Source organism: Bemisia tabaci, chromosome 7 (genome assembly GCF_918797505.1).
Source record: "Bemisia tabaci chromosome 7, PGI_BMITA_v3".
Lineage (NCBI taxonomy): Eukaryota > Metazoa > Arthropoda > Insecta > Hemiptera > Aleyrodidae > Bemisia > Bemisia tabaci.
In genome coordinates this window covers 12,904,121-12,916,121 of record NC_092799.1, presented here as the reverse complement: position 1 = coordinate 12,916,121, position 12,001 = coordinate 12,904,121, and the positions used below count along the sequence as shown (strand labels likewise).

The 12,001-nt window shown below is 43.8% G+C and overlaps 1 long non-coding RNA gene across 1 annotated transcript; it reads left to right on the top strand.

The window, feature by feature from the left end:
• The first annotated feature begins 2,381 nt into the window (after positions 1 to 2,381).
• Positions 2,382 to 10,250, top strand: LOC140224967 (uncharacterized). The gene is made up of 2 exons (XR_011900183.1): positions 2,382 to 6,018; positions 6,503 to 10,250. It is a non-coding gene; the product is annotated as an uncharacterized lncRNA (long non-coding RNA).
• Positions 10,251 to 12,001: the final 1,751 nt, after the last annotated feature.

The following is a 12,001-nucleotide window of genomic DNA, read 5'->3' as shown; positions in this document are numbered from 1 at the left end:
TCGGAATTAGCTGGTGGTTGTCTGCATAGAGTACATAGAGTCGTAATGTAAATGGGAGAGCAGGTGCCATGTTCTGCTTGACGAGTTCCGAGCCCGGTGTGCGCCGAGTTCGGGTCACTTTTTCGATATATGTTCGATCCAAAATGGCGGTGTGGAATACGCGGTGATTCCTATCTTCTTTGTTTACATTGGATGGCCGGGTACCCGTGTATCGCGAACAATCGATTATGTATCGAAAAAGTGACCCGGCGTCACACAGGAGTCTCGGAATTCGGGACCTGGAAAATGCTTAAAAGTGGCGCCAACTCACCCACTTACATTACGACTCTATGTACTCTATGGTTGTCTGGCGAAGGAGCCTCCGGTGCTGGTGGAGGTGCATATCCAGCCATTGACGGTTTTCGATTGACAGGAGGAGGTTTTGTCCAGGCATTGGGGCGAGTTCTGGTACAAGGGGCCAAAACACGGCGTCGCTCATGAGTCTTGACTAGACTGAACACTAAATGACCTATAGACCTAGAACTTACATGGTGGGTGAAAAGATGACAAATAATGAAATGATCAGAGACATTGTGAATTCAATGATGGCACATTCTTACGTTAAAAAAATCGTATTACTTAAAGTTGTTAGTGATAGTGAAAACACAAAACTTATTGTACTTACATTCAATATATTAATTTTCTTAATTTTTGCAGGGACCGTTTTTCTCTTAACCTGTAGAGTTTTACGTGGCAAGTCCGTGATGTAACGTATTCTTGCCAGTACACTTTGATTATGCCTCCTTTTATTCTGAGAGGTCGATATGGATAGGCATCGAAACACTGGGATGATTGGAAACAAAAGTACAGAAATAAAATAAAACACACTAACCTTAAATCTCCTATATACAGTGGCTAATCTTCATCTTCTTCGTCTATCAGGTTGTGGAAGGCGTACTGCCTGGAATTTCAAGAAAACAAATTTGATCCATTTAAAAAGTGAGCACACACATTGAAATAATAGTGATACATGTATATTATATTTTTGAAGCTTAATTAGAAGGCTAGTAATTATACCTATATGTTAACTCGGATGAAAGCATAATGGAAGAAACCAAGGGTGTCACTACCGCGGTGGATGACGGCAAAAATCGAATTTTCCAAAGCGCAATATCTCGATTAATATTGAATTTCGAGAGTTACTGTTGGCAGATATCCAAAAATAGAAATAATAATTCTATATAAAATAAAATAAATAATTTTTCATCTGATCTACAAGAATCAAGCATCAGAACACAATTATGTGACCCAGCTCAACTGATCTAAGCGAGAAAATTGTAGAAACCGTGCTAATATTCCACAAGAATGCTGATTATCGGCGATCTATCGCCATTTTAATAGCGTAATGAATTAAATAATGAATACAGTTTGTTGCGGTTTCTTATTTTTTATCGTATCTAAGTCAGCGTGCAGCGTAATTAAAAATACCAAACATCTCCCAGCACCTGCTGAGAAAATCTCTAATTACCGCAAAAATTGAGGCGGCAGGTGTGTTTTTCAAGGTTTTGAAAACAAGCATCTGGAATTGCGAAAGGGGACGCAAAAAGAAGAAACGCCGCTGTTGCATCGGAAAAGTTTTCCCACGTGCTCTAGGCACTTGGTTGTAGTGAAGGATTCTAATCCCGCTGATCTTTTTGCGATCAATTTTAATGAAATAATAGAGTTCAGCTCTTCGCGAGAAAATGGGCCTCTTGCAAACTCTTGCTAAAGCAAAATTCAGAGTTGTTTCATATAGATAATGCCTCAAAAATCACGATGAGCGCATCGGCCGGGGGGGGGGGGGGGGGGGGTACGGGTCTTTGCCGTGGTTGCATACGCGTCCGGCGCGTGTGGGGATACGGGTCTGAGCCGTGGTTGCATACGCGTCCGGGGCGTGTGGGGATACGGGTCTGAGCCGTGATAATTACGGGTCTAAGCCGATGACTGGGACTGGGAGTCTTCTTCAAATCTGGTTCAATACTGGTGTCCGGCCTATCTGGGCCTATGCCCCGACCACTATTTATAGTCGATCGCCGACTCCCCACCAGGCTGGTTTGCACAGCTTTGCGATAGGGAACCGAGCGATCGAACTGCAACTAGCGGTCGAAGTTGGAATTGCCGCCACACTAGATGCTGTGGGTGCTGCTGGCCTGGGACGAGGTGGAGTGGGAGGCCGAGGAGAGGGGAGGACTTCGTCTTCGTCCTCGATGGTCAATAGCCACCAGTCACCACTTAAAGTCTCTTCCTCCGCTTGGATGATAAAGAGGTCCTCGGGATCGACGGGTGAATACGGTCCGGGGGCCGTACTAGAGAGGGACTCCCGAGGTTGCGGTTGGACGGGCGCAAATGGGCGTGGGGGGGGGGGGGTTACTTCCGCCATCGGTGATCGGACTGTGACTGTCGCAGGCCGCTCTTTCTTGGGCTCCTTCTGGGACGGGTCAGGACGGATCCTAGCCATAGGTTGTGACAGCAAGGATACGGCTTGGGTCTCCGTGTCGTAGGTAGATGGACGGCGAGTCGTCTGATGGATTCCTTTCCGTGGCTGAGTGGCTCGGAATGGAGATGTTGCATGTGCGAGGGATTTGCGATTTTACCATTGTTTCTTATGTAAAAGTTCGCGAGAAACACGATGGTGCCACTGGTTTTCTCTGAAATCATCTCACAAGCTCAAAAAAAGCTCTCAAAGTGAGGCCAAAATGGAGGGGATATCCCACCCAATCCTGAGAGTCCACCTCTACATCAAGACAAACTCTCCATGCAAAAATAGGGAGCATATACATCAGCAGGGTTGCCGTATTTTCAGTTTTAGAGTCCCCCAATAAAGTGGCAGCCCTGTCAATGTATTTGCTATCTATCTTTGCATGGAGAGTTTGTCTTGATGTAGAGGTGGACTCTCAGGATAGCGTGGGATATCTCCTCCATTTTGCCTCAACTTGAGAGCTTTTTTTGAGCTTGGGAGTTGATTTCAGAGAAAACCAGTGGCATCATCGTGTTTCCCGCGAACTTTGACATTAGAATCAACAGTCAAATCGCAAATCCCTCACACATGCAACATCTCCATTAGCTGGTGGTTGTCTGGCGAAGGAGCCTCCGGTGCTGGTGGAGGTACATATCCAGCCGTTGACGGTTTTCGATTGACAGGAGGAGGTTTTGTCCAGGCATTGGGGCGAGTTCTGGTACAAGGGGCCAAAACACGGCGTCGCTCATGAGTCTTGACTAGACTGAACACTAAATGACCTATAGACCTAGAACTTACATGGCGGGTGAAAAGATGGCAAATAATGAAATGATCAGAGACATTGTGAATTCAATGATGGCACATTCTTACGTTAAAAAATTCGTATTACTTAAAGTTGTTAGTGATAGTAAAAACACAAAACTTATTGTACCTACATTCAATATATTAATTGTCTTAATTTTTGCAGGGACCGTTTTTCTCTTAACCTGTAGAGTTTTACGTGGCAAGTCCTTGATGTAACGTATTCTTGCCAGTACACTTTGATTATGCCTCCTTTTATTCTGAGAGGAACTCGTTGTACGCGCCTCTAGCGCGTAATTTCTGCTGCCGCGCCGCGCCGTCTAGCGCACAGTTAATCGCGCCGCGACGCCGACCGCGGCCAAGATCGATCAGGTAAAGGTATGATATCCCCGGTGCGCCCGGCGCATGGTTAGATTTCCCCGGTTCGCCCGGCGTGTAGTGTAAGCCCCGGTTAGCCCGGAGATTTAGTTAGGGACCCCGGTTCGCCCGGAGAGTAGTTTAGGGACCCCGGCTAGCCCGGTGAACTGCAGCATAGGGACCCCGGCTCGAGCCCGGTGTAGCTAGGAACCCCAGCTCAAGGGAGCTGAAGCCAGGCCCGCGCGCTCTCGGTTGTTTTTCCTATCTTTAAATTAAATTAGGGATTAAGGCCCCAACACTCGTACGTTTTTTTGGATTAAACGCATGCTTAATTTCTAAAAAAAGGGATGATTACACATGCAATGTGAATTCAAGTCGTGGGTACTATTGACACATATATATTACTGGAGATTGTGTTACATGGTTGATGATAGAATGGCAGCGGGTCAGCACCGCGAGGTGATTTCCCTGACAATGGCGAGAGCTACAAAGCTGCTCCGAATCGCCGCGAAAATGTCGCGAGAAGATAAAATATTGTAGATGAATTGAGGGAATTAAATAAGATATGTTTTAATTCCGGAATAGAATTTATTCGGTTTTACATCGCTAAGGCCCGTAACTACGCGGCAATGCTCACGATACACTAAAGGCTAACATGGAAATATACAAGGGGCCGAAACACGGCGACGCTCATGAGTCCTGACTAGACTAAACACTAAATGACCTATAGACTCGTATGACGGCATCATGGTCAATGAAGGGACCCCAGCTCAAGGGAGCTGAAGCCATAGGCCCGCGCGCTCTCGGTAGCTTTTCATCTCTTTATATTAAAGTAGGGATTAAGGCCCCAACAATGTTTTAATTCCGGAATAGAATTTATTCGGTTTTACATCGCTAAGGCCCGTAACTACGCGGCAATGCTCACGATACACTAAAGGCTAACATGGAAATATACAAGGGGCCGAAACACGGCGACGCTCATGAGTCCTGACTAGACTAAACACTAAATGACCTATAGACTCGTATGACGGCATCATGGTCAATGAAGGGACCCCAGTTCAAGGGAGCTGAAGCCATAGGCCCGCGCGCTCTCGGTAGCTTTTCATCTCTTTATATTAAAGTAGGGATTAAGGCCCCAACAATGTTTTAATTCCGGAATAGAATTTATTCGGTTTTACATCGCTAAGGCCCGTAACTACGCGGCAATGCTCACGATACACTAAAGGCTAACATGGAAATATACAAGGGGCCGAAACACGGCGACGCCCATGAGTCCTGACTAGACTAAACACTAAATGACCTATAGACTCGTATGACGGCATCATGGTCAATGAAGGGACCCCAGCTCAAGGGAGCTGAAGCCATAGGCCCGCGCGCTCTCGGTAGCTTTTCATCTCTTTATATTAAAGTAGGGATTAAGGCCCCAACAATGTTTTAATTCCGGAATAGAATTTATTCGGTTTTACATCGCTAAGGCCCGTAACTACGCGGCAATGCTCACGATACACTAAAGGCTAACATGGAAATATACAAGGGGCCGAAACACGGCGACGCTCATGAGTCCTGACTAGACTAAACACTAAATGACCTATAGACTCGTATGACGGCATCATGGTCAATGAAGGGACCCCAGCTCAAGGGAGCTGAAGCCATAGGCCCGCGCGCTCTCGGTAGCTTTTCATCTCTTTATATTAAAGTAGGGATTAAGGCCCCAACAATGTTTTAATTCCGGAATAGAATTTATTCGGTTTTACATCGCTAAGGCCCGTAACTACGCGGCAATGCTCACGATACACTAAAGGCTAACATGGAAATATACAAGGGGCCGAAACACGGCGACGCTCATGAGTCCTGACTAGACTAAACACTAAATGACCTATAGACTCGTATGACGGCATCATGGTCAATGAAGGGACCCCAGCTCAAGGGAGCTGAAGCCATAGGCCCGCGCGCTCTCGGTAGCTTTTCATCTCTTTATATTAAAGTAGGGATTAAGGCCCCAACAATGTTTTAATTCCGGAATAGAATTTATTCGGTTTACGTATTTAAGTTCTATATGAGGGTTTTTGCCGTGGAGGGTATACGAGTTGTGAGGGTGGTGGTGTTTGGGTGTTTAGGTTGTAAGGAATAGTCTTGAAATGCAATGTACTGACGTATATTCTATAGCTTAACAGACTTAACACAGCTTAACAGACTTAACACAGAGGTGCGGTTAGGCCGCGTGATAGTGCGGGACGTAGCCGCGTCTATGGTGCGAGACTGAGTCGCGTCTTGAGCGGAACGCTCCGCGAAGTTGAGCGGGTCCAGGCCGCGGTAATTGGGGAGCACCCCGACTTGATAAAGTGAGAACTTACTCTCAGAGAAATTGAGATGAGACTGAAGATGTGAGGGGGGTGGTATTCGGGGTTGTTGTTGTGGATAATGAGTAGGCTTAAAGGTACATAGTACTGACGTATATTCTAGGTGAGGTTAGGTTACAAGGGTGCGGAGAAGCCGCGTCTTTATTGCGGGACGAGCCGCGTCTTAATGCGGGACGAAGCCGCGTCTTATAGCGGGACAAGCCGCGTCTATTGCGGGACAAGCCGCGGATTTGAAGGGGTCTACCCCAACTAAAGAGAACTTACTCTGACTGGTATTAACTTGTGACTGGGTGCTCGGAGGCCCCGCCGGGCGCCTTTTATAGCTGATCGCCAGCCTCCCACCAAGTTGTTCCATGCAAGTTTGGAGATGGGAGACTGAGCGATCGAGCTGCTCGTTGCGGCCGGCGGAGGAAACTGCCTCGCAATGAGGCCAGTGCGCCAAGCGGGGCGGCCCGGCTCATCACCACTTGAGGCGATGGATTGACCCGGGTTGCGCCGCCACAAAGAGACTGTAGAGGGTGGCTATCCTAGCAAACGGCTGAGAGAGCCAACCTCTATACTAAAAATCGGGGGACGTGAAATGAAATGAAGAAGAATGAAATGGTGATGAACAAACTATAATGAATGACTTAAATATGAACAAGAACAAAAATGACAATGATATGATAGGAACCTCTCTCTACCTGGGTGGATACAAGGGGGATGATATGCACTCTCAGTGTAACACGCCTATGCTGGGGTAAATACGCGGCAACGCTCACGATACACTACAGACTAACATGGAAATACATAAGGGACGGAAACACGGCTACGCTCATGAGTCCTGACTAGACTAAACACTAAATGACCTAAAGACCTAAGAACTTACATGGAGGGTGAAAAGAATGAAATGAATGAAAAGAATGAATGGAAATGAATGTGATCAGAAGACGGCGAGCATGGCCGTGCAACGCGGCAAGCTCCGACATCTTTCGGGCGTCTCCCCGCTCTGGCCGTAGCCATGGACCGAAGTGGGGGAACAGCGGGTCGATTGTTGAATCGTTATCGAATGACCTTCATCGATATATAGCATTGTGAAGATAGGGAGGTATCGATCAGAATCATTCGATAACGATTCAACAATCGACCTGCTGCTCCGCGGGTCTTGCCGCGGTACTCTGGCTGACGTCACCGATTCTACTAGGGGAGCGGCGAGCGTACCCCACGTTTGCGGTCCCGATCGCGGAGTATACAAGCTAGACAGCAGTGTCGAGCGTGGATACTACAAGACGCTTTGCTCAGGTTGAAAAGATCGAACTTGAGATCATTAAGGAAAAATTAAAACTCCTTTGGTAGCAAGATTTGGATGGAGTCATTCAGTAACAGAAGTGCCCTAGTAGCAAATTTATATAAAAAAAATTTTAACGAAAGTATACCGCTCATATAACGGTTATAAAACGGTTAAGTAACGGGATGCTCAAAGGAAACCGCCGTCGTATAACCATTATTAATCAAATAATTTTATAACTTGCGCGAATAACCTTTATAATTAGTTTATTTAAAAGTTATTTGTAAAAATGTTTTATATAACCGTTATACATCTTTTATATAAACACGCTTTTCAAATATATTTTATATAATCGTTATACTTTGATTATACATTCTTTACATAAATACGCACTTTATATAACGGTTGTACTTCGTTTATATACTGTGGATTTAGCTCTGCTACCAGGGAAGTGTGGTAAGGCGGAAAGTAGATGGAGTAGACGAGAAATGGAGAATGGACCAAAATAGTTGATAGGGAGATATTTTCGAAGTCGATACGAGATATACCTACTAATGAAATTCTTACCTGGTTCACTTTACAAAATTTAAAATTTCACACATCACAAAGTAAAGATATAACTTTGATTAGCAGAAAGATTTCGGCGGCGTCTTTCAGGGAAAAAATATATTGAAAAATCTCTTAAGCACGTTCCATATGAAGAAACGTAGGAATAATTTTATTTAAACACGCAGTTTCACAGGTAAACGAAATTAATTATTCAGGTAGAAGTTTGAAACGTTAATTCCAATGAAATACTTACTCTTGGAGATATTTGCGGATGCAGGCGTCCATTGTTCTAACTCGACTGAGCGTGAGGGAACTCCTTTCGAGCGGAAAATTTGAAGGAGCCCTCACAAATATGACGTCGAAGTTATCCCTGGATCATATCCTCTAATTTTATTGAGGCATTCATTTGACATGAGCATGGACAAACGTTGAACAATGTAGGAAGCTATAGATGCGGCTAGGAGTAGAATTGGGCTGAGTACTTGATATTGCATATTTATGATGTGGGAATGTGCTTCGGATTCGCAGCCCGAAGAAGCCGGCAGCTGATCGGTGAAGGGAATCTAAATCGGGGGGGGGGGGGGATAGAAGCAGTTCAAGTGGTCCCCTGATTTGAGCGACGGGAGCATCGAGGATACGCGCTTCTGCGGCGCGGCGCACAGAGGATCGAGTCACTAGGTGAGGTCGGACAAAATTTGGAAACTTTAAACGCTCATAACTCCGTTTGTATACGACTTTGAAGTTCTTAAAGTGGCTCCATTGGTTTCCTTGTGAAATTTTCTTCAAGAAGCAACCCTTGAAATTTAAAGTGTGACGAAATAAACATAAAAATTTGCAGTTTCAGTCAAACATTTCATGTCCGACCTCTCTAATTGGCTCGATCCACTGTGCGGCGGTCGCGGGAGGAGTCGCCGAAATCCGGTAAAAGGCGGAGGACGGAAAAGAAGTTTGGGTCAGGAACGGCGATAGTCGAGCATAAATAAAGTTCTTTAGGACTTCGGAACGGAGGCCTTGCCGGAATTTGCAGGTGAAATTTTTGAAAGGAAGCATCGAAACATGGAATTCAAACGAGGAACAACGGTTGCGTAGCGTATGAGACATCACCCGCCTCCCCTCCCCCCCTTCTGGCCCCGCTGGTCCCCTCGCATGGATATCACATTACTATGGAACGACACATCAGTAAAAATAGTTTAGAGCAAAAAGATCAATTGGTAAAATTGACTTACCTTCGCCTGCCGAAGCTCTCCTGGGGGCTCATCCCAGCATAAAATTGAACTGAAATAAATGAGGTTTTTAACGTGAACATTGACAACACTGACGGGTGTGCTTAAACCGCCCTTTTTCCTCTACTGCAGTCAGAACTAGGATTGGGCTGACAATGAGTAATCAGTTTTCTTATTTGGAAAAAATTATGAAGGGAAAATTTTCTTTACGTGACTTGAAGGAGTGAGAGCTTGATCGTCAAACAGAAGCGTCGCAGGTCTCTCCACGCGAAAAATCAAATTAATTCTGGAGCAATATACATTCATAAACATAGTTTAGATAAAAACATCGGTTGGAAAAAATCTTTGACTTACCATTGTTCCTGTCATTATACCCTCCGATCAATGCTGGTGTCATGCCAGAATGAAGTTGGACCGAAATAAATGAGACATTTAAAGTAAACATTGACGATTCTGATGGCACGCTTAAACCACCGTTTTTTCCTCTAACATAATGGTGCGTTGGAAATATAATGTTCTCACCTTTAAGGTGCACTATGTAAAGCGCTTGAGGTCGCTATGCAAGTAGACGACCATACCAAGTAACCAACATTGACTGGCATAATTATCTGTCACAAAATATTCGTAGGATTCTCTTAAACAAATCACTATGCCACCTTATTCGGACTTGCTCGGCGGATTTGCACACAAAAGTGCAAACTTTGCCACAGAGAAACGCTCAAGTGCATGAGCGTCAAAGGTGTTTCGGAGAAAAAACCTAAAACGCCTTCAATTTGTGTGTATGCAGCACGGATATCACCTAAGAATTAAATGGGCCTGTTGCAAACTTTTGCTAGAGCAAAAATAAGAGTTGTTTCTTATAGATAATGCCTCAAAAATCACGATGAGCGCATCGGCAAACTCTGAAATGCACTCATAACTTCACAGTCTGCGTAAGAAATTTGCGGTTTTTTGAGCTTCCCGCTTCAAAAACGATACTACGGCACAGGTGAACATTTTGTAAGAGGAGTCGTTCCATCGTCGGCAATAATAATCATAGCCGACGCCAATCCGCCAAAACACGTTTGATGGGACGAGATAACACCTGAACTGGATTAGACCAGATAACAATCGGTGTGTTAACGTTCATATTTTCCACGCCCGAATGGATTGACCTTGAACTCTCCTTGAATTACGCGCGGAACTGCGTGCAAGCGTCGGCCATGATGAATATCGCCGACGATGGAGCGACTCCTCTAACAAAATGTTCACCTACGCCGTAGTATCGTTTTTGAAGCGGGAAGCTTAAAAAAACGCAAATTTCTTACGCAGATTGTGAAGTTATGAGTGCATTTCAGACTTTGCCGATGCGCTCATCGTGATTTTTGAGGCATTATCTACAAGAAACAACTCTTATTTTTGCTCTAGCAAAAGTTTGCAACAGGCCCATTGAAAAATTAAACCCAAAAAGCATCGTTTCTTTGCATCGATTGAGCAAGGTATTTAAGGCGTATTTTTTAAATTCCTTTTCTATGCACTGGAACCTGTTGAACTTTTAAAAACTTATCAAAAACTATATATTCACAAAAGTAATAATTTTTTTCGTGACTCCAAAATATTATTGGGTGTTCGTTAAGAGTAAAATTGGACCAGGTTTTGGGAATGTTTTGAAAAATTGTTTGAATAAGTAAGTATAATAATACCTATAATAAGTGAGTATAATAAGTATTGTGGTAATAAGTTCTTTACGTACCCGTATTGTACATTAAAGATTATCATTATGTTTATAGAGTACAATGGTACTTAATCGGATCACAATTTTTAGAATAGCACTGATGATTATAAAAAATTACAGATCGATTAGGGTAAACTGTGTATACCCCTATACCCATCTTCCGCTTGCGTGACTTGACTATAATTACCGCTGATTTATGTTCCTTAATTTCTAGCTAATTTATTTTCTTACATGTACAAAGAGACTAACAAATTGTTAGTTTCAAATCGCTATGTTCTTTTTAAATAATTTCTTTTATTCTTCTTTTTTATTTTTAAAATTTGTACGAGTATGTAAAAACGATTTTCTCTGATAGAATTGTGAAAACTAAAATCCAAAATGAATGAAGAAGGGAAAAAATGTATGAAATAAACTAAATTCGAGGTTCATTGGTTGTTTTTTATTGGTATTGTAACAATATCTGGCATCCTGAAATTTGTGGCCTGATCTGTTGAGGCTCGATCCTTCCAGCGGGCCGATTATTAAAATTGATAGACATAGCTATAGACAAAGACGACAAAAGGGATTCGGAGGGATCCTATTGGTGGAAGCAGGTGGTGGCAATGGACATAGGAGTTAGGTAATGGACTAACTAACGGCAACCTACTAAAAACCCGACAGTTAGTCCATCATTTTCTTCCTTAGTCTATAAGAACCAACCATGTCAACCAATAAGATCGCTCCATACTCCCTATGTCTTCTTTGTCTATCGCTTTGTCCATCAATTTCAATAATCGCCCCGCAGAGGGCACGTCCTTCTGACGACCGGAATCGCACGAGTCCTCCAGTGGCGTGGCGTGAATTGCGATGTATCGATTGTTCTGCCATTTGAAGCTATGGTAAAGAATCGATTATTAAGGTGTTCGCTGCGAACACCCTGTTTATCGATCCTTCTCCATAGGTTTAAATGGCATAACAATCGATATATCGCAAAGCACGCCACGCCACTGGAGTCCTCACGTTTGCCCGCCGCACTGCCGTGGTAAGGAAAAACGCTATATGACCCTTTAGGCGTTGCCAAATTTCATTAGATTAAACACGAATTTCCTGGTAAACTTATACATATTTTTCTTCTAATTTTTTGAATAATTTTGTTCGCAATTCCACCCGAATGTTCTAAAAATTTTAAGGAAAAATATGCATTATTTTCCCAGGAAATTAACGTTTTATCGAAGGAAATTTGGAAACTGTCGAATGTTCAAACTGCGTTCTTCC